The following is a 21,873-nucleotide window of genomic DNA, read 5'->3' on the forward strand; positions in this document are numbered from 1 at the left end:
GGCCAAGCCTCGGACGCCCGGAAGCCTGCTGCATTTGCAGCCTTTCCTCCTCCCCTCAAGGCAAGCTACAAACGGTACTCTCAGAAAGGAGACAGCAAACCTGAGAGGCTCCCCTTGGCCATCGCACGGTCACGCCAGGCCTTCCCTCCCAACCAGACAGGAGCTGGAGCGATCCGGGAAGCCTGAGATGTCTTTGAAGCTGCTGGCCCCGGCTCCTTCAACACCCGTCATGACATCAAGAAACAACAGTGAGGCCCCTGCCTGGGTTCACGTCTACAACTCTTGATCCAAAAGAACCACATTCATGCCCACTAAGAGAGCTTCCCTCCAAAACATCCCTTTTAAAATAAACCATGCTGAAATCTAAAAAACAAAACAAAACCAAAAACTCAGCTGCTGCAAATAACTCACTGCTGAAATCTCCAAACCCTGGAGCCCGCTAACACACTGCCAAGAGAAAGGCCCGGAAGGCTCACTGAAACAGACGTCGGCGCCCCGGCAGGTGCCCACTACACTCAGGAAAGGCTTGGCGGGCGGGGGTGCAGCTTGAGTCAGCTATGATCACCAGAGTTGGGTGTAGACCCTCAGGGAATTTGGTACAGCCACCCACCCAGGTCCATGCATGTGCTAGGGACACCAAAAGAGAAAGCTCGGTAAACCCCTCCTGATGCCGTCCTCTCACACCCGACCATTCATTCATCATACTCACTCACCCATTCAGAGGCCCTGCTCCTTCCTCTTGAGAATTCTGAGAAGCCGATACTCAATGCGGCTGAGCGGCCCAGAGCGCACCAGCGGCAGGGCAGTGAGGCCATAAGGCTCCCCCAGCACCTACGCCTAACACCCCGATTTCAAACTTGCTGATGTGGCAGTGGATGTATACACTTTAATTATCAGATGCTTTTTTGCTTAAACAATTACATTTACGGAAATTTAAAGGAATATTTAAATAAATATTCATGAAATAGAGTTGTGGTTAAAATGCCAACAAAGTAAAGGTGTAGGAAAATAGATCGTGCCTGCTGTGCCACATGCCTGTGGTGAGGATGACAGCAGGGGAAAGATCCAAGTTCAGCCCAGAAGCGACTGTGTGACCAAGCAGGTGACTTCACCTGGCTCGGGCACTGAAAATGCCTCCAAGTGAGTACAGAAGAGGAAGAGTGAGAAAACCGACCGACGCGACCGGACACACAGGCAGCCAGGATGCTTTCAAAATGACCGACTGAACAGCCGCAATGATGCTCCCACGACCACGAGCAGCCACGGGCGCCTCAGGCGGAGGAAGTTCACGTGCACACGGCGGCCGGTGCTGTGCTGGGAGGACGGTGTGTCACAGCCACTAATTTGGACAAAAAGAAAAGTCAGACACACGTGACAGCCCAAGACAGAACACCGACTGCTGCGTCACAGGCCGCGTTGTAAGGACATTACCACAGTTCTGGATCTTGTACACTCTGGTTATAGTCATTCATCACAAACAGAAAGATAAGTGTACAGCTTCTATTCATGCAGAGGCAAAGAAACACAACTTTGTCTCAAAATTTAACTTAATTTAATTTAAATTACAGATGAAAGGTCATGAAAAGGTAATCGCCTGCATTTACAGGCAGCACCACGGCCTGGGGACATCCATCTGGCCCAGCGGCAGGAGGCGACCCCCTCCCAAGCCTCAGTGTGCACAAGGGGCGGCTCAGGGAAGGGATCTACCTTACAGACAGCCACCGAGGCCACGGTTGAGTGACTCCTCCAAGAGCACCCGAAGCAGCCGCCTGGCACACCACAGTGCCTTCCCACACAAACGCACCTAAAACCCACACCACACACGCACCCTGGCAGTTTTGTTTCAATAGTGACCAAGCAGGGCTGTATATGGAGGGCCATACTCATCGGACCCTTCAATGACGGAAAAAGAAGGCCAAGCTTGCCACGGTAAACACAACTTCCATTTCAAAAGACCCTTCGGATTCACCGAATCAGCCCAATGTGGTCAATTCCCAAAGGCAGGTAACAACAAAGACCAGGCCTTGGGCTCTGCCTCCTGATGCAGCCTCACCTCCTCGCAGCCACCCTCCCCCCCTCACCCCACAGCGCCCGGCCACCCGGCTCCTTCTGCCCTCACCGTCTCCCCTCTCCTCCACTCAGAACACTGAAACCAAAACCGCCAACTGCACGAACAATCATCAAGACGCAGCCAGACCACGCAGACAGAAACAACTTAGATTTTCCTTTTCAATTATCTTACTCTCTCTCTTAGTATAGAAATAAGTGCTCACGAGAGAAAACTTGAGAAGTGCAGTGACGGACAAGGGAAACAGAAATCTCCTGCAATCCTACCTGCTTTGGTTAATAGGGCTGTGTATTTCTTTCCACTCGCTATCCTACGTGCATATGTACAACATACGTGTTCTGATAACTGTAAAGAAAATGGAGAGCATTTTGTGATATTCAGTTTGGTATTTTCTCGTTTTCACTTCTTGTATCATAAGCATTTTCCGTGTCATTAAACATTCTTCAAAAACATAATTTTCAGTGGCTACATAATATTTCATCCAAAATGTATTTCTAATTTCTTTACTGGTGAAGACAGGCTATTTTCTATTTTTCACTATTGTGAAAGCTCAGGTTTTAAAACTACAACGCATAGTTTCAAGGCTGCACCGACTGGCAGTGACCGAGCCTCCACGTGCCCATTCGTTCGGCAGGACCACGACACCCGCCTGTTGGGAGGCAGGCGCACTTCTGGGGCGGGAAGCGGAGTGTCCAGCAGCCAGAGTCCTCCCGGAGGCCAGCCCCACAAGCTCTGTGGGGCCACATCCCCCGATCCCAGCACTGAGGCAACCACGAGTTAGTTCCTGACGACTGAAGGAAGCCTACCCCGCCTCGAGCACCAGAGTTCAAGATACACTCAAGGGCTCACACCCAGGGTGACAGTCGCTCTGATCCTTTTCATAACAACACTTTTTACTATATTTTTAACCAAAATGTAGGTCAGCCAAAGCCACACTACAAATTAAATGGGGATTTCTCGACTGGCCTGGGAACCTCCACCTGGAAGACATCACTTCGGAGAAAACGCTCTTCAGCAAACCCTGGGGAGTCGGCACCGGGAGCTTTGCACCCCAGCCCCCTGACCTCGCCTGTGACACCCCTTCACACAGGCTTGTCCTTCCACCTTAGCCCAGAGGCTCCCCACCCCGGAGGGGATCTTGCCTGGGAAAATGGCCTGGGCTGCAAGGACATGAGCAAGGAATGGCAGCCCAGGTCAGAGGGACCAGAGCCCTGCCCTCACTCTCACCTCCACGGGGGTCCCTAGTGCTGTCACCTCTCAGACCTCACTGAGAGTCTGCAAAAATGGTACAAAAGGCAAAGCCCCCCACAATCAAATGTGCAAAATGAACCCATTCCCCCAAACCCCAACGTTGTCACTTAAGAAGCCAAATCAAGACAGGAGTAGAGAAACGCCCCGCCGAGGCGCAGTCTGAAATCCAGCTGGAGAATTCACACTGAGCACCGCGCAGCACTTCCCAACTGCTCGACAGAGCTTGGGGAGGCTCTGAGGAGGACCGACAGGATGGCCAGGGACCTGGTGGCCCCAGGCTGCAGCTGGCAGAAGGAGGAGCATGGAAGAAGGAGCATCCACCAGGCCAAAGCATGACAAGGCCACCCCGCCTGCCCAGAGGCTCCCCCTCCAGCAGGTCCCCAAGCTCTCCAATGGCAGCAGACTCTACAAGATGCCAACACAGGCACTGGTAAGGCTGATTGAATTACGGCCTAAATGTTCCTTTTACTCTTAGCCTTTCACATTACCCCCAAAATGTGACGAAACCTGCAGAGCTGTGACTTCAGCAAACCTGGCAGCGGTGAAGACACGCGAGTGAGCAGGGCCCTGAGTTACTTCTGGCACCACACTCACCCTCCCAAAACCTAAGCACAAGGGAGCGGAGCGCACCACCGCACCAAGCCGTGCAGCTGCTGCAGCACTGCCTCTGAAAGGAGCCCGGCTCCCACACAGCCCACAGGAGGCTCAGGGCTGCCTGCCTCCCAGAGCAGCTGGTCAGGGCCACGACCTGCCCGTACTTTAGGGACACCCCTTCTTGCTCTCACCCACAAAACGCACAACTCTGACCATCCTTTCTGATAAACTCTCATTCTCGGCCCCCAAAGTGCCACCAGACAGTGGCACCAGCGAGCATGGACACGACCTTGAGTGTGAAAAGGGGCATGCCGGAACCGGGCGCTTCTCTCTTTCAAGGCTTGTCCTGTCTCTTTAAGCAGGCACCCGAGCGGCAACCGTGTGTGCAGGCGCGTCTCACTTTTAAAACCTGTTTACCACTAAGCCAAATGTTTTCTCTTTCATCTTCACAGGGGCCAATTTAAGACTCAAAGGAAGAACCGCCCAGGAGAAAACGCTGTTGCTGAAGTGCTGGGAGTGCTGACGTCACTGCATTTCTGAATATTTAGTTAAAAATGAAGCTTCAGACCCAAATCATGGTCCAGCATTTGCAGTTCCCTGCACCTCAGATGCTGTTGTAAAATCATAAACTTTTCTTCACCCTAGCATATGCCGAAAACTCAAAAAACTGCTGAAGAAAATTAAGGCAGACCCAAATGCCTGCAGAGATTTACCATATCTTGTTCACAGGTAAGGAAACTCAGCATCATTAAGACATCAACTCTCCCCAAACTGACCTGCAGATGTAACGCAATCCATCAAGGTCCCAGTAGCTTTCTGTGTGGAAACGGACAAGCCAACTCCAAAATTCATACAGAAATGCAAACGTTCCAGAGTAGCCAAAACTACCATGAGAAAGAACAAAGTCAGAAGACCAACACTACCTGAGTCCAAGATTCACAAGAAAGCTACAGTAATCCAGACAGTGTAGGACTGGCCTAACGGGAAACAAGCAGATCAAAGGAACAGAACAGAGGCCAGAAATAGACCCACAAATACATGGACAGCTGCTTCTCAGCAAAGGCACAGAGGCACTTCAGCGGGAGATGGACAACCTCTCAACATGCGGGGGCATGTGGGTGTCCACATATGGAATCACTGACTTGGATCCATACCTCACACCACACACCAAAATCAACTCAAAACGGATCCTAGACCTAAACTGAAACCCTGAAACTCTAAAACTTCTGGAAGAAAACAGAGGAAAAAATCTTTGTGACCTCAGGCTAGGCAAAGATGTTCTAGATATGATACCAGGAACATAATCCGTAAAAGAAGAAATTGATAAACTGGACCTCATCAAAATCAAAAACTTCTGCTCTTCAAAATACACTGCTAAGAGATGAAAAGACAAACCACAGGATGCGAGAAAATCTCTGTAAAGCGTATATCTAATAAAGGTTTGTATCCAGAACATATACAGAATTCTCAAAACTCAATAACAGGAGAACAAGCAACCTAATACAAAAAAATGGGCAACAGGGGCCAGCCCAACCATGTAGTGGTTAAGCTCGTGTGCTCCACTTTGGCAGCCCAGGGTTTGCCGGTTCGGATCCTGGGCACGGACCTATACACTACTTATCAAGCCACGCTGTGGCAGGCATCCCACATATAAAATGGAGGAAGATGAGCACAGATGTTAGCTCAGGGTCAATCTTCCTCAGCAAAAAGAGAAGGATTGGTGGCAGATGTCAGCTCAGGGCTAATATTCTTCAAAAAAAATGGGCAACAGATTTGAACAGACACTTCACCAAAAATGATATACAGATGGCAAATAAGCACATGAAAAGATGCTACATCACTAGTCACTAGGGGAACGCAAATTAAATGCATGATGCAATACCATTATACACCCACTAATTGGCCCAAGTAAAGACTGGCCGTCTCGAGTGCCCGCGAGGGTGTGCTGGAAGTGGAGCTCTCCAGTGCTGCTGGTGGGAAGGCATCCTGCAGTTTCTCAAGAAGTTCAGCACAGCCTGGCGCAGCCTTCCACTCCTAGGCATACATCCAGGAGGAAGGGAAGAACATACCCTTACAGAGACACTTACAAGAGTTATTCGTAGCAGCTTTATCTGTAACAGCCCCAAACTGGTAACAACCCAGAAGTACACCAATAGATGACAGGTCCAACAATGGCTGACACGTCCACAGAATGGCACAGTAAAGAAGGCATGAGCTACCGACACATGGAACCACCTGCATGAATCTCCCATTACAACAGAGTGATCTTTCCGAAACTCTCCTGCCAGGAAGCTCTCGGTGGCTTCCCACGGCTCCTGGGATAAAGCCATCTTCCCTATGGCAGCCTCCAAGCCCCTGAGGGCAGCCCCCACCTCTCTGCAGTCTCACCTCGCAGCATGCAGACGCTAGCCACAGAGCCGCTGCCCACCACAGGACCTCCACCCAGAACCTTCCCTCTTTCCCAATTGCCTCCTAACCCAACTCACCCTCTGGAGCCCACTGAAGCCCGGCATCCTCAGGAGAAGCTGCCCGGCCCTCCCCGGGCGAGCCAGCCTCTCTCCAGCTCTGCCTCGGGCGTCTGTCACAGCTGCAATTTGAGAACTGTGCAATCACTCCCTAATGTCTGTGCCCCCTCATGTGAGCTCCCCGCGGGCAGGACTAACTCTGACAGGCGGTCCTCATTGTCTGCACGAAGGAATGAATTCAAGAGAAGCTCAGGAGCCTACAACGTGCCAGACTTGGGCACACCCTGTGCCCACCCCAGGCCCTCACTTCCCCACACGCTGCGTTTCTCCTCCTTCAGACCACAAAATCCTTCCTCCCACAACTGTCTTCTTCATCCCTGTGTCTTCAGAGCAGGATAAAATGTACTCGCCAAATAAATAACTTTCTGCATTGGTTACTCCAAGACCATTCACCTCACCTTCACAGACATCTAAGTCACAGATTCATTAAACACTGACTATGTGCCACGCACTGGGCCTACGACGGTGGGCACAACTCACTCTACCGATGCGACAGAGATGAGCAGCGGTCAGGAAACACCTGCCCAGCCCCTCTCTCCCGGCTGGTGAGCTGCTCCCCTCCTCTCCCAGGGAGCCTGCCAGGATACGCGACCCGTCTACTCAGTCAGGGACTGTGGCATCTTCCAAGCTGTAACTCCCACGGGCGGGGTTCCGAGCTGAGTGTCACTGTTTCTTAAGGAAGCATGCACGGCCGGCGCTCCCGAGGCTCGGGACCGAGAACCGGCCCTGACGTCCTGGCCTCGGGCGCTCGAAGTGGAGAACGCTCAGAGCGGGGCTCGCGCCGCCGGCTGCACGGATGGTTTCAGCCCTCGTCCCGCCAGGGCTGCTTCCGGCCCCAAAACACCCCCAAATGTTATCTCCTCAAATTCTAAGTACAAGATAACTTTAAATGACTGACACACTTCGGTAAGATTTAGAAATTATCGACATGTGAATGTATCTACATGTAATGTGTAAGGTGCATGCGTACACACGTTTTTGTTAAGCCAGCCCATGCCGGAGGCACAGCCCTGTTACGACTATGACCTGAAGATGCTGACGTCCACCACAGACACCCTCCCCCAGGGAGCGGCACATTTAGGACATTGCAGCCACGGAGCACTTGCCTAACGGCTCCATCAGCATGTGACAGGCACAGGCTCGCACCTATGAACGCCGGCCCCACGTCAGCTCCAGATGAACTGGCTTTCATAAAACTGTCAGCAACAGGAATCTGGGGGAGAGTACACAGGTGTTCACTGTATTAGTCTTTTCTCTAAGTTTGAAATTTTTCAAAATAAAAACTGGAGGTGGGAAATGCTTTGCTATCTAGAGATGCAAATCTAGTGAACTGAGCTTTGCTGGGGGGAGCAGAGAGGGCAAGGGCAAGGTAAACAGATGTGTTCCCAGGAACTCTGACCTGAGCCCCCGCAGCAGGCACCCTGCTACCTTCATACCTGACAGACACACACTCCCAGTGAGTCCCCGCACACCTGCTCCTGGCCTCCAGGCACGGACACACAACAGATGACCGACAGGGGCCAGGGGCCAGCCCAGGGGCTGGACAAGGGGGGAGAACAGAGCACTGTGGGGCGCTGGCACGTACAGATGCAGTAGGCATGCAGGTGGAGGGCGGGGCAGGAGAGCTGAGGGAAGGCGACCGCGACAGCGCACACATGGCCAGCACCGGACGCGCCAGCGAGCAGCGCTGCGGGCCCAAGGAGTGAGGACCAGGGGAGGCCTCTGGGAAACACCCATCACACCTCCAAGGGCCAGGAGAGAGCAGCCTGTACGCCGGACAGTGTGTCAGCAGCCAGAGTTTCACATCCCTTCAGCTGAACAGATGCAGCAAGTAGCATTAACGTCACAGATGGTATGTGATCCAAAAACTACCGAGCGTAGCATTTTACATAAAAGTCTAACACCAACTTAGACTGGCTTTACGGTGTAAGTAGACACATGCTTTAAAACAGCCCTGAAATGTTAAAGTGATTTTCCAGTCATTTAATAAAACCCAGTAATAAAAACTCCCCTGCCTAGCAGTGTGCATTATGACTTTTTCTTAAAAATCACCATTCCATGGCCCGTTTGTGCCCTGGCTCCGTGACGGGTGGTCTGGAGCGAGCCTCCCTCTGGGGGGAGCACTGGGAGCCACTCCTTATGCTCCGCTGTCACCTCAGTAGGGCAAGCTCAGCCAGCTTAATGGAAAATTAGTCAATAGCAAAACTGCCCTTTATCTGATGCTCAGAGAAGAGAAAACTAATTCAAACCACACTCCTCAGGCCAGCTGCAAACACAGCCCACCAGGGCGAGGGCAAGGGCCAAGGCCAAGGCGGGAGTAGCCGCGGCCAGAGCTACACCTGCCGACGCAGGCGACGGGAGGCGCTGATTTACTGTGCCACCAACGCCTTCGAACGCTACAGATTAGAAAATATACCTCATGTTAGATTAAAACAAAACCCCACAAAGCCCTCAGATGGCCAGGTCTCTCCTGTCTTCCTCCCGCCTTCAAGTCGGGCCTCCCACCACTTGGCCTGGCAAACCGTTGCCCAGCAGGTACCAGTCCACGTCTGGAGCAGAGAACAGCCTAAGCGTCAGGCCCCTACGCCTGATCTCTGAGCCTCCTCACTTGACACAGCCACTTTCAAAGTCTTGCTGAAACTTAGACAGTACGTGTCCTCTCGAACTCCTTAGACGCTATGTTTAAGAACTCACTACCATGTGCACGCATGCACACATGCATGCACACGGGCAAATCCCCTGGCAGAACTGTTCCCCACAGTATGGACTGGAGAATGAGAATGAGGCCGGGGGGGTGGCAGGGTGGGAGCAGAGGTGTCTTTCCCTACATCAAACATTTTCAGACAGGTTGAAATTTTGTAATGAACAGGTTTAGAGTACAGTTTCTGAAAACAAAATTTTGCCCAAAAATTTGACTAAGTTGCTAGTAACCACACCTGTCTTATCTACTTTAAAAATTGGCCTTGGATCATAATCTTAATTAAAAAAAAAAAAAATTGGCCTTGGGCCGGCCCGGTGGCCCAGCGGTTAAGTGCACACATTCTGCTTCAGCGGCCCAGGGTTCGCAGGTTCAGATCCCGGGTGCAGACATGGTACCACTTGGCACGCCATGCTGTGGCAGGCGTCCCACATATAAAGTAGAGGAAGATGGGCACGGATGTTAGCTCAGGGCCAGTCCTCCTCAGAAAAAGAGGAGGATTGGCAGCAGTTAGTTCAGGGCTAGTATTCCTAAAAAATAAAAAAAAAATTGGCCAAAAAACATATCAAGCAATTCCCAAAAGCAACACAAAGGGCCAGCAACAGCAAAGATGCCCGACCTCATGACGAGGCAAGAGTCTCGATTAGGTGGCAGTTTCCACGTGCCACACAAGCACAGGGTTTGCTCAGTGTCTATCATCCACCCTGCAGAGTGGGGCAGTGCACACACGCCTGGGAGGGTCTTTTTTGGCAGCACCAGTGTTGCCGCACATGTCCGTTGACCCAGTGACTGCAGTTCTGGGTCTGTGTGCAGTGGGACACTCGCCCAGCAGGGGACGGGGGGAGGCCAACTGGCCACAGCCACACCACAGACACCACGCACCAGCAAAAAGGACGCAGTCTACCTGTGTGCTGGCGGGGACACGTGTTCTTGATGTGAAAAGACAACTGCAGAACAACACACGTGACCGACTTACGTAAAAGTCACATGTGCATGCTGAGCTACGTACTTAAGAGATGAAAAAATATGGTCAAGATGCACCTAAGTGTGTCTGTGTCCCACGAGAAGATGCATAGTGTTTATAGTTCTTTAAATTGGCATTAGGAACACTTTGCCACTTAAACGAAATCACAAAAAGAAAAACAGTCCCACCAAGTGCTGGATGACAGGATGTCAGGAAGGTCACGGCCCACAGGCCCTGAAGACCCCTCAAACCTCTGGGCCCATTTCTACCTCCCTCCTCCCCCAGGTCCACCACCAAGGGGTGCCACCTGTGTGGCCCAAGGTTGCCAAGACTGCCCCTCGGCCCATGTACTGTCCCCATTCCTGTCCCCGAGGCTGTACACACTGTCCCGTTACAGTCGCCACGGCTGAGTGCTCTCTTGCACATACCCTCCAGGCCGAGGTACTCTCTCCCGTGGACATCTGCCCACCCCTGGTCCTGGACACTCCATTCTGCCTCGTGTGTCCCAGGGGGGCCAGGGCCTCGCACTTAATGAACACTGAAAGGACGGGCCTACGTGCCCCACTCTGCAAGCGCAGGGCTCTGTGGCTCTAAGTACCTCGTCTCATCTCGCTGCTTTTCTGGAAGGCGTAGGGAAAACACTGCCCCAGAAAAGACGTGGCTGGCTCCCCTGCCAACAGGTGCAACAGAGGACATGGTCTCTCTGAGCGAGAGCCAGGCTCCCCCTCCAACCCCACGGCCACACAGTCCCGGCCCGGGGCTGCTCTGGACCTCACACTCACATGGGGCAGCAGCCCCTCACTTTGTGGTGTCCGTGCATCTGCCTGAGCACACTTCGCCTGAGGCCCTCATTCCTGCTTGTAAATACAACAACAGGAAACCACTTCCGTGATCTCCTGCAGGTTTTTCTTTGCATCTCCGGAGAAACGCCTCTGTTGGAAACACCTCAGGCCCTGGTGCCACTCCTGCCTTCTCTTCCGTCCATCCTTTAACCAACACCGGTTTCTCATTTTCTCTCATCTTCAAAACCCTGAAACCCAAAGCCCTCAGAGGCTTCCCCGCTTCCTTCCCGGGAGCCCTGGACCCACAGCCAAGGTGGCTGAGGGTGAGGGTTTGGGGCATCCAAACCCCCACCCTCCCAGCACCAAAGCCAGTGGCCCGGACCCTGCAAATCAGCTGCCGGGGAGGCCCTGCACGAGGCCAGCCAGCACACTAGCAGGGCTTAGTAAACCTCCCTTCAACTTTCCTGGACTCTTAGCATAACGCCTGAGCACAGTTAACTCTCGTTCTTATGTCCAAAGTCCTAAATATTCTGCACTAACAGAGAACTTTTAGCCAATCACAATTTTTTTTTTTTTTTTTTTTTTTTTTTAAGATTTTATTTTTTCCTTTTTCTCCCCAAAGCTCCCCGGTACATAGTTGTGTATTCTTCGTTGTGGGTTCCTCTAGTTGTGGCATGTGGGACGCTGCCTCAGCGTGGTCTGACGAGCAGTGCCATGTCCGCGCCCAGGATTCGAACCGACGAAACACTGGGCCGCCTGCAGCGGAGCGCGCGAACTTAACCACTCGGCCACGGGGCCAGCCCCAGCCAATCACAATTTTAATGTGTTCTCTTTCATTTGCAGATTCTGCATTCCGCTCAGACAATACTCTGGTGTCCCTTTGCCTGGACTGGTAGAAGCTCCATTCCCAGTTTGTGCCCATGCCACCCCCCAGCAACTGAGCAGACCCCCAAGGGGGCACTCTGCACTTGACCTCAGCTCCATCTTATCTTCTCTTTATCTTCCCTTTCCCCCAACTTTCTTGTAACCTTCTCTTCTCATAGTATGAGTATTTTTGTCATTCACCCAAAGTTCTTTCTAGATTAAGAAAAGAAGAACAAGCAAGCAAACACTCCTACCAAAACCTTGGGCAGGCAGCCCAGAAGCAGGTGCCCAAAGAACCCACCACTCTCCACAAAGCTACAGCATGTCCAGAGCCCCACGTGAGCTCCGGAAACAGGACAGGTGGATCAGCATGAACACCAAGGCAAAGAATGCACAGGATGCTCTGAAGGAATGTTCTGGACTTTTTCAAGATCAATAAGCAGAGACAAAAGAACTCTCCTTTCAGTCATCCACAATGGCACTCTGCTCAGCAAGCTCTGCTTCCTCGGATGGGTCAGAATCCTGTTCTCTAACCTAAAATCCACAGGTCTGTCCAGAGTGAGACAAACATCTCTACCCTCTCACATGTCTGGCTGGCTAGTCAGCTGGTATTTATTAGCCAAAGGGTCAGAAAAGAGGGACCAACCTGAAAGCGTCAAAGGCAAGAAGAGCATCTCGCTGCTCCAGACAGGGCCAGTCCACACCGCAGAGGGCGAGGCTCCAGAAGCCAGGCTGGAGGGCCATCTGGGGCCTGGGTCTGCAGCAGCTTAAACTAAACTCCAAGTGTCCTGCTTGTTTTGAAAACGTTTTAAACAGTGCTAACCCTGTGCACAATTTCAAGGAAACTGAGGTCAGGCAGCAGACACTACGCACCTTACGTGATTTATAGCAGAACTTCAACTCTCTGGCAACCTCACTTATCACAACATCCCTGAGAGGAAGAAGCAAAACGAGGGGCTCTGAGGAGCCGAAGTGCACTCATTCATTCCTTCAGTCAGTCAGTAAACACTCCCTGAGGACCTACTATGTGCAAGCACCAACAAAAACCAGAAACACACAGCAACGCTGCAGCGTCTCCCGGAGCTTCTTACACGCTGGAGAAGGCAGGCACTAGCCTATGACCCCTGGTATCCAATCAATGCTACACTCAATCGATGCTATTGGCGCGCATCTGCAGTCCGTGCTACGAAGGACAGCTGCTCAGCTCTGTAAGAGCACACACTTCTTGACCTGATCTGAGGGGCCTGACTGGTTTCCCAAATGAAGCAACACCAAAAGGACACAAGGAGAGTTGGGGCTGGCTGTTGGGAGGAGTGAGGGAGGGTGTCCCCATTCCCGCACAGTGGGCAAGGACACACTGAGGAGCCAGCTGGAAATAGGAAAGGTTCAGAGGGCTAGGTTCAAGCAAAGGAGAGCGAGGCCCCAGGAGAGAGGCTCCGCGGACGTGGGGCAGGAGGGGGCGTGGCACCGGCGGCAGGTGTGAGCTCACAGGGAGGGGAAGCCCAGGGCTCCTTGCTGGCTCCAGCACTCTCCAGGAATTACAGGGGCGCAGCAGCAGAAGCCAGAGGACAACCAAGGAGAGGGAAGGCGGGAGAAGGAGCAGACAGCAATGCCATTCCGTTTTAAATACCATGAAGGCAAGTCCCACAGCTGCAGAAAAAGCATTTGATAAACTCAACATCCACTCATAACTAAAAAACAAATCAAATATCCCTTGCCAAAAAAAGCAAACAACTTTAGCAAACTAGCAATGGGAAGGAACTTACTTAACTTGGAGAAAGGAATCTACAAACCAAGGGTAAATCATTAGAGATGTTTCCTTTGAAATCAGGAACGATTCAAGAATGTTGGTCATCACCCCCTCTACCCAACACCAGACCAAACATCCCAGCAAGCCCGGTGAACCAGACGGCAGGGGGGGCGCAACAGCATGAGGGTCTGAATGAGACAAAATTATCATTAATGGCAGAGAAGAGGATTCTCTACATATAACATCCAGAAAATCCCACAGACGTGTTTTAATGAAAGAAAATAATGAAAACAGAGTTAGACAAGACGCTAGACACAAAATCAACATCCAAACTTCAACTGTAATTCAACATGCCATCGACAAAGAATTAGGAAATGTCATTTTTTTAAAAAACTACTATTTCCAATAGCAGCAATAAACTTAAGAGTGTCCCAGAATGAATCTAACAAAAATATGTGCAAGACACAGATGGAAAAATATACACAAAATTTGAGAGAGATTACAGAAGACCTAGATAGAGTGATATACCATATTTGTGGATAGGCACACATTGTACTGTAGCTATCAGTTCTCCCCAAACTGACCCATAGATGAATATAATTCCAATCAAAATAACCTACAGGGACTTCCATGGGCCTCAAAAAGCCAATTCTAAAATTTATAAGCAAGATCAAAATACCAAGACTAGCACAGACAATTCTCAGGAAGAACCAAGTGGTGTAGCGGCCCCAGAAGATACTAGGAGTCAGCACGAAGCTATTTCTTTAAGGTCCTGATGAAAAGACAAACAAATAAGCCAAGAGAAAACTATTAGGAGCCCAGAAATAGACCTCTACATAATATGAAACCTGAAATATTAAAGAGAGGACATGCAGATCAGTGAGATAAGGAAGGGCCACTCAAATAAATAGTACCAGGACAACTGCTGATCCAAACGAGAGAAAAATGAAAATGGGGAGCCAGCCCAGTGGCGCAGTGGTTAAGTTTGCACACTCCACTTTGGTGGCCCAGGGTTTCGCCAGTTCGGATCCTGGGCGCGGACGTGGCACCGCTCATCAGGCCATGCTGAGGTGGCATCCCACATGCCACAACTAGAAGGATCCACAACTAAAAATATACAACTATGTACCAGGGGGCTTTGGGGAGAAAAAGGAAAAATAAAATATTTTAAACAAAAGAAATGTTGTGGCAGCATCCCACATATAAAAAAAAAGGGGAAAATTGGCACAGGTGTTAGCTCAGGGACAATCTCCCTCAAGGAAAAAAAAAAAAAAGAAAAGAAAATGAAAATGGAACTCTAACACACCATACACAAGTCCAATTCCAGGAGAATTAAAGACATAAAAGTGGAAGCAAATTCTAAAATTTTAGAAGAAAATACAGGAGAATAACCCTGTAACCTTAAGGTTTAAAATAACTTTTTAAACACGGCTCTCAAAGGTGTTTATGATAAAGAAAAAGATAAATTCAACTACATTAAAATCAAGAACTCCCATTCATCAGAAGATACCATGAAGCTAGAGAAAAGACCAGCCATAAACTGGAAGATACTGGACATATGTATTACCTATAAAGGAACCATAAGCAGAAAATAGATAGAATTCCTACAAATTAATAAGAGACAATTCAAAAGAAAACTGGGCAAAAAGACAGGGCCAGCCTGGTGGCACAGCAGTTAAGCTTGCACATTCCACTTTGACAGCCCAGGGTTCACCGGTTCAGATCCCAGGTATGGACCTATGCACCACTTGTCAAGCCACGGTGTGGGAAGCGTCCCACATATAAAGTAGAGGAAGACGGGCACAGATGTTAGCTCAGGGCCAGTCTTCCTCAGCAAAAAGAAGAGGATTAGCAGCAGATGTTAGCTCAGGGCTAATCTTCCTCAGAAAGAAAGAAAAGAAAAGAAAACAGGGCAAAAAGACACAGACATCTCACAGAAGGATACTCACAAACAGAAGTAAGCGTACAAAATGATGTCACCTTCCTCAATATTAAAGGAAAAGGAAATGAAAACTAAAACAATCCTGTGATGGCATTTTACACTAGGTTTGAAGAACTGAAAAGTCTAACAACAGCAAGTGCTGTCAGGGACGTAAACAATGGAGCTCCGCTGGCAGGCAGAAGCTTCCAGGTAAACTGTGGCCATCGGCATCACTCATGCACCAAAACCAGACGGCAACGCTGCAAGACAAGAAAACGCTACACCAACAGCCCTCATGAAGTCAAAACTTCAGCAACTCAAAAGCAACAGCATACAAAAGCATAATACATCATGACCATGTGAGTTTTATCAAGGCAAGCACCATGACTCAACATTCAAAATTAAATCAATGTAACTCACCACATTAACAAACTAAAAAAAATCCACAGAAGCATCTCAATTCATGAAGAAAGGCATTTGACAAAACTAAACATCTATTCATGACAAAAAATTCTCCCCCAACTAGGAATGGAAGGGAATTCCTCAACCTAAGAAAGGGCATCTATGAAAATCCTACATATAACATCATGCAGTTAATGGAAAGAGTCGAATGCAATCCTCCCAAGACCACAGACAAGGCGAGAATGTCCCTTCCCATTGCTTCTATTCAACGTCACACTGCAGGTTCCAGCCGGTGCAACAGAGGAAAGACAAGAAATAAGAAACAAAACACACACAGATCAGAAAGGAAAAGGTAAACCTCTCTTTATTGCAGACAATACGGTTGTCTGTGTAGAAAATCCCAAGAAATGTACAAAATTGCTACAAGAACTAATATATGAGTTATTAGGCCAGGTCACAGGATATAAGGTCAATACTTAAAAAGCAACCGTATTTCTAAATACTAGCAACAAATAATTGGAAATTGTAACTTTTAAAAGTACCATTTACATAGCATAAAAACATGAACAATTAAAGATATATTTAACAAAACATTAAGGACATAAACACTGAAAACTATGAAACGATGTTAAGAGAAATTTTGAAAGACTTAAATAAGCAGAGAGGTATACCATGTTCATGGATCAGAAAACACTATTGTTAAGATGTCAATTATCATAAATATGATTTATACATTAAACACAATTGCAGGCAAGATATCAGAAGACTTTTTTGTAGAAACTGACAAGCTGCTTCTAAAACTTACTTACATGGAAATGCAAAGGACCCAAACAGCCCCAAACATTTATGAAAAAACACAGCAGTTAAAGGGTTCCTGCTACCTCAGTTCAAGACCTACTACGATGGCACTACACTAGTGGAGCAGCACTGTGTTCATAAGGACAGACACACAGAGGGATGGGACAGAACACAGTCCAGAAACAAAGTCCACATGTACACAGTCAGCTGACTTTCAATAAAAGTGGCAGGATAATTCAACGGAGAAAGGAAGAGCTCTTCAACAAATGGGCTGGAACAATTGGATGTTCTACGGGGGGGAAAATGAATCTCAACCCCTACCTTACAACTATCCCAAAATTAACTTGAAGTGGATCGAGTAGGAGCTAACACCATAAAAATTCTAGAAGAATACATGAGAGAAAATCCTTGTGCCTTGGGTTAGGCAAAAATCTCATAAATATTTCTTTAAAATAATTTAAATATTTAAAAACTTCTTTGATAAGACACAACATGAATTCTGAAAGAAGGAGTTGATAAACAGGACTTCATTAAAATTGAAAACTTGCTCTCTGCGATACCCTTAGGTAAATGAAAAGGCCAACAGAGACTAAGAGAAAATATTTATGAAACAATTTTATCCGATAAAGGACTTGTATCTAGAATATATTTTTAAAAATCCTACAAAATCAGTAACAAAATGAACAACCCAATTAAAAAACACAAACAAAAGATCTGAATGGGCTCTTCACAAAAGATATGCAAATGCAAATAAGCACATGAACAGATGCTCAACATCATCAGTCATCAGGGAAATGCAAAGGAAAACCACAATAGGATAGTGTTACACACCCATGAAAATGACGAAAATTAAAAAGACTGACCATATTAACTTTCGGCAAGGATTTGAAACAACCGTATACACTGCTGGTGGGAATGCAAAATAGTACAGCCACTTTGGAAAACAGCTTGGCAGTTTAAAAAGTCAAATATTCACTTACCACATCCAACAAGCCCACTCCTAGGGACCTCCCCAAGAGAAATGAAAACTTATGTCCATACAAAGACTCATATGGAATGTTTAAAGAAGTATTATTCATAATAGCCAAAAGCTGAAAACAACCCAAATATCTACCAACCGGTAACTAGATGAATGAAACGCAGTTTATATGCATAGCACGGAACACTACTCTACAACAGAAAGGAACGAATCAGTGATACATGCAACACTTTGGATAAATCTCAAAAGTATTCTGCTAAGTGAAAGAAGCCAGACATAAAAGACTCTATTGTATAATTTCATTTACATAAAATTCTAGAAAAGGCAAAATCATAGTGACAGAGCAGATCAGTGGCTGCCAGGGGAGGAGGGTGGGGGAGGGGCCAACTACCGAGGGACTCCTCTCCATCTTGACTGTGCTGACGGTTACAGGATTTAAGTGTCTGTTACAACTCATAGAACTATACAATAAAAAGAGTAAACTATGCCTCAATAAATGGACTTTAAAAATAAACACAGTGAGGCACCACTGCACACGCACTACAACCGCTACAATGAAGACGCCTGACCGCGCGTGCCGGCACCGACGTGGAGCAGCAGGAACTCTCACGCACTGCTGGCCGAGGAGCAGACCTGCACAAGCACTGACAACAACAGTCTGGTTTCCGATGAGACGGAACCTACACCTTCCACGTGACTCAGCAGTCCTACTCCCTAACGTTTACCCAGGACAAAAGCGTGTCCGCACACATGTCCACACGGAGCCTTGGACACTGACTTTCACAGAAGCTTCATTCCTAACAGCCAAAAACGGGAAACAACGGACTACTCCACTGCATGTGTCCAAACCCGCAACGCTGTCAGCAGAAAAAATACATGACCGATACACGCAACAAACACACTGAGGGAAGGCCAGCCATGATCATAACGTACGACACCGTTCACACAAGACTTTAGGAAAGCAGACACAGCTGCAAGCAGAACGCAAGAAGAACGTCTGCCCGGACGCAAGAGGCCTCCGGGGGTGAAGGGAACGGCCGCGTCTTGATGGGGGTGGACAGACAGGTGTACATATTTCTCAAAACTCAACCTGTGTACTCAAAATGCATAATTTGCTTGTATGTAAATTACACATCCCCCTCAAAAAAACAATTGTGTGTGCTGACCTATGTTGACAGGAGAGTCCCCTCAAACCCTCAGACACCATGGACTTCGCCCACACATCACACCAGGAAGCTGAGTCAACCCAGCAGACTGGATTGGACCTACACCAAGCGTTCACCTCCAGCAGGAAAGGACGGCCCCAGACGCCCTCCACCTCCAGCCCCAGCACCCCCAGGCATCGCTGACCTATGCTGAGGGTACGCTCTTCACCACAGCAGAGAGAAAGCCAATGTCTTTTTGAATGATTCCCTTCCAAAAATATTTTTTAAGTTTAGGTGCTTGAATTATGCAAGAATGTGTCACTATTGAAAGTAATTTCTTCTCTGAATGTACCAGGTATAAAATTTAAAGTTTTTCAATTAAAACAAAATGCCATCAGAAGATGATTTCCAGGTTATATTATTAAGAAAAAAATCAAGATTAAATCAGTGTATACACCTTTGGTGTGAGAAAAGAAGGGAAACAATGTACGTCTGTATGTACATACTTATCTTTACCAAAAAAAACACTGAAAGAATGGCCCAGAAACTAATGAAAATAAAAATTTTTAAATTATCTCTGGGGAGAGGAAGAGAGGGAATAGAGACAAAGTGCTTCTAAAAAATCCGGCTTTTTGTATCACACATTCAAAATATACAATTAAAAGAAACAAAAAAACAGACACAAGTTGAAAACAAATAAAATGAAATTGTTTCTCAAATTGGTAACACAACATATAGAAAAAAGACATTTCAATGGAGTTTGAACACACAAAGAACTACACAGAAATCTTAAACTTTGGTTTTATTGTTGTAATTTTGAAACTATTTTTAAGTATATGGTAGGGTAAGCCAAGTAAATAAATATGTTTATGTTTATTATCAGGATCCAAGACTTTCTGTGCGAGAGAGATACAAACACACTTTCAAAGAATTTAGTGGGGAAGCTGCTCTGTTAAAATCTGAATTGGAAATATGGACCTCAGCTCCCCCGGGGTCTGCGCTCTATCTCCTGGCTCCCTTCACTTGCAGACCCAGAAGCAGTGACACGTCTGGGCAGCCCCAGCCCCAGCGGCCCCTCCCCCCTGACCCCCCACCCCAGGGTTCCTGCAGAGCCGTTTTCCTCTAAAGACCACTCCCCATCCTTGGGAAAAGCCTGCCTGCAGGCCTGGGGCAGGGAGAACACAGGACATGCTGAGACCTCTCACTGACGACCACGACAGAGAGGAGGGCCGTCCCCCCAACACGGAGTCCTCCAAGGCCTCCAGAGCACAGAGATGGCAGGCGACCAGAAAAGAGGCCACCTCCAGGAACCTCACCTTGTTGACTCGCCTTATGATACAGAACAATTACTCCCAGTTACAGTCAATACTACGAGGAAGGACAGCCAGAACATGTAGGTGAAGGAAGACACAGGTGAACATCCGGGTCAGCTCAGGAGGGAGACGGCCACGCACACGGGCAGGAGGAGAGATGGCAAGACCACTCAGGCAAAGCGCAAGCCCACCGCCACCCTCCACCACTCACACCCACCACGCTCACACCTACCACGACTGGCATCCACCACGACAGGCCTGCTGCCTCTTAAAGACCTTACCACTCTCCCCACTGGCTGCTCCCAGAATGCATGCAGAACCTGCTATCTGGAAAGTTCTCCAGCCAGCACTCCAGGGCTCACTGTGCTGCCCCTCCTTGGAGAGGCGCCCCTGAGCACCCCATCTAAACAGCACCCTGGTCTGCTCTACACCTTATCATGCCTCATTTTCTTTGTGGAACTGATTAGACATACAATGTGTATGTGTGTGTGCACACGTGCGCACGCATGTGCATGTGTGCGTGAGCTTCATGGAACAGGCACACTCCCTCCTTACAGCAGTCCCCCCACCCCATATAACCATGCCTGGGACACGGTTGGCACTCGATAAGTACCAAAGAATGGACGAATGAATGTTAACTCAGCCACACATCCATTAAAATCTTGTTTACCATAGAGCAGTTAAGGACCTGGGAAATTTTAGAAATCAGGAAACAAAGTGTCAGAGATAATTATAATGATCTCTTGGTAACAGGAATATAGGTTATTATTCATTTCTTCCCCATACTTTTTTGACTTTATCAAATTTTCTATGATGAGCATGTCTTCCTTACTTGCAAAGAAAGCAACTATTTAGAAACCAGGTGTTATCCTGTTTGCAAGCACAGACTATGTAAGCTACACCTTATGCCGGCCACTGCTGAAACAGGCAGGCCCTAGAAGAACCCCATGGATCTGTGGGGCTAAATGCATGGCCAGCCCCTGCCGGACACTCAACTTCCACGAAGACAGACAAACGCTTCTGCTTGAACAAACCAAAATGGAACTGACTCAGGTCCCACAGAACTGTTCCTGGGGGCCTCCTGGGGGCGGCAGTAACCCCTTTCTTGCAGGCGCAACTGATGAACTCCTTATCTCATGCAAAGACTCCCACGCACCCGCTCTATTTTAAACATCAGAAAAGTGACATTAGGGGCCGGCCCGGTGGCGCAGCAGTTAAGTGCGCACGTTCCCTTTCTCAGCGGCCCGGGGTTTGCCGGTTTGGATCCTGGGTGCGGACACGGCTCTACGTGGCAAAAGCCACGCTGTGGCAGGCGTCCCACGTATAAAGTAGAGGAAGATGGGCACGGATGTGAGCTCAGGGCCAGTCTTCCTCAGCAAAAAGAGGAGGGTTGACAGTAGTTAGTACAGGGCTAATCTTCGTCAAAAAAAAAAGAAAAGAAAAGAAAACTGACATTAGGTAGCCAGTATAGATCTAACAGGCCAGTCCCAACTTCTTGTTCTATCAGATCCTGGTTTCAGGAGATGTCAAACAAATACACGAAAACAAATTACAACTCCACCTACAGCTAACTACCTTTCTTTCTCCTGAAACATTATGTAAAACCAAGCCAGGAAGAAAAGGAAGCACCAGGAACTTTTTTGTACAACTTTAATAAAATACAATTTACAAAGAATAAAATTTACCCATTTTGAGGGTACAATCTGATGTGCTTGGGCAAATGTATACAGTTGTGTACTCACTACCACAATCAAGATTGAAAACATCTCCATCAACTTAAAAGTCCCCTGACGCCACACTGTGATCACGCCCCATTCCC

General features: G+C 48.4%; 1 protein-coding gene across 2 annotated transcripts in view; it reads right to left on the bottom strand.

The window, feature by feature from the left end:
- Positions 1–21,873, bottom strand: part of TAF4 (TATA-box binding protein associated factor 4) — a 75,988-nt gene that overhangs the window by 32,805 nt on the left and 21,310 nt on the right. The window lies entirely within an intron of this gene.

Source organism: Equus przewalskii, chromosome 21, assembly GCF_037783145.1.
Source record: "Equus przewalskii isolate Varuska chromosome 21, EquPr2, whole genome shotgun sequence".
NCBI lineage: Eukaryota > Metazoa > Chordata > Mammalia > Perissodactyla > Equidae > Equus > Equus przewalskii.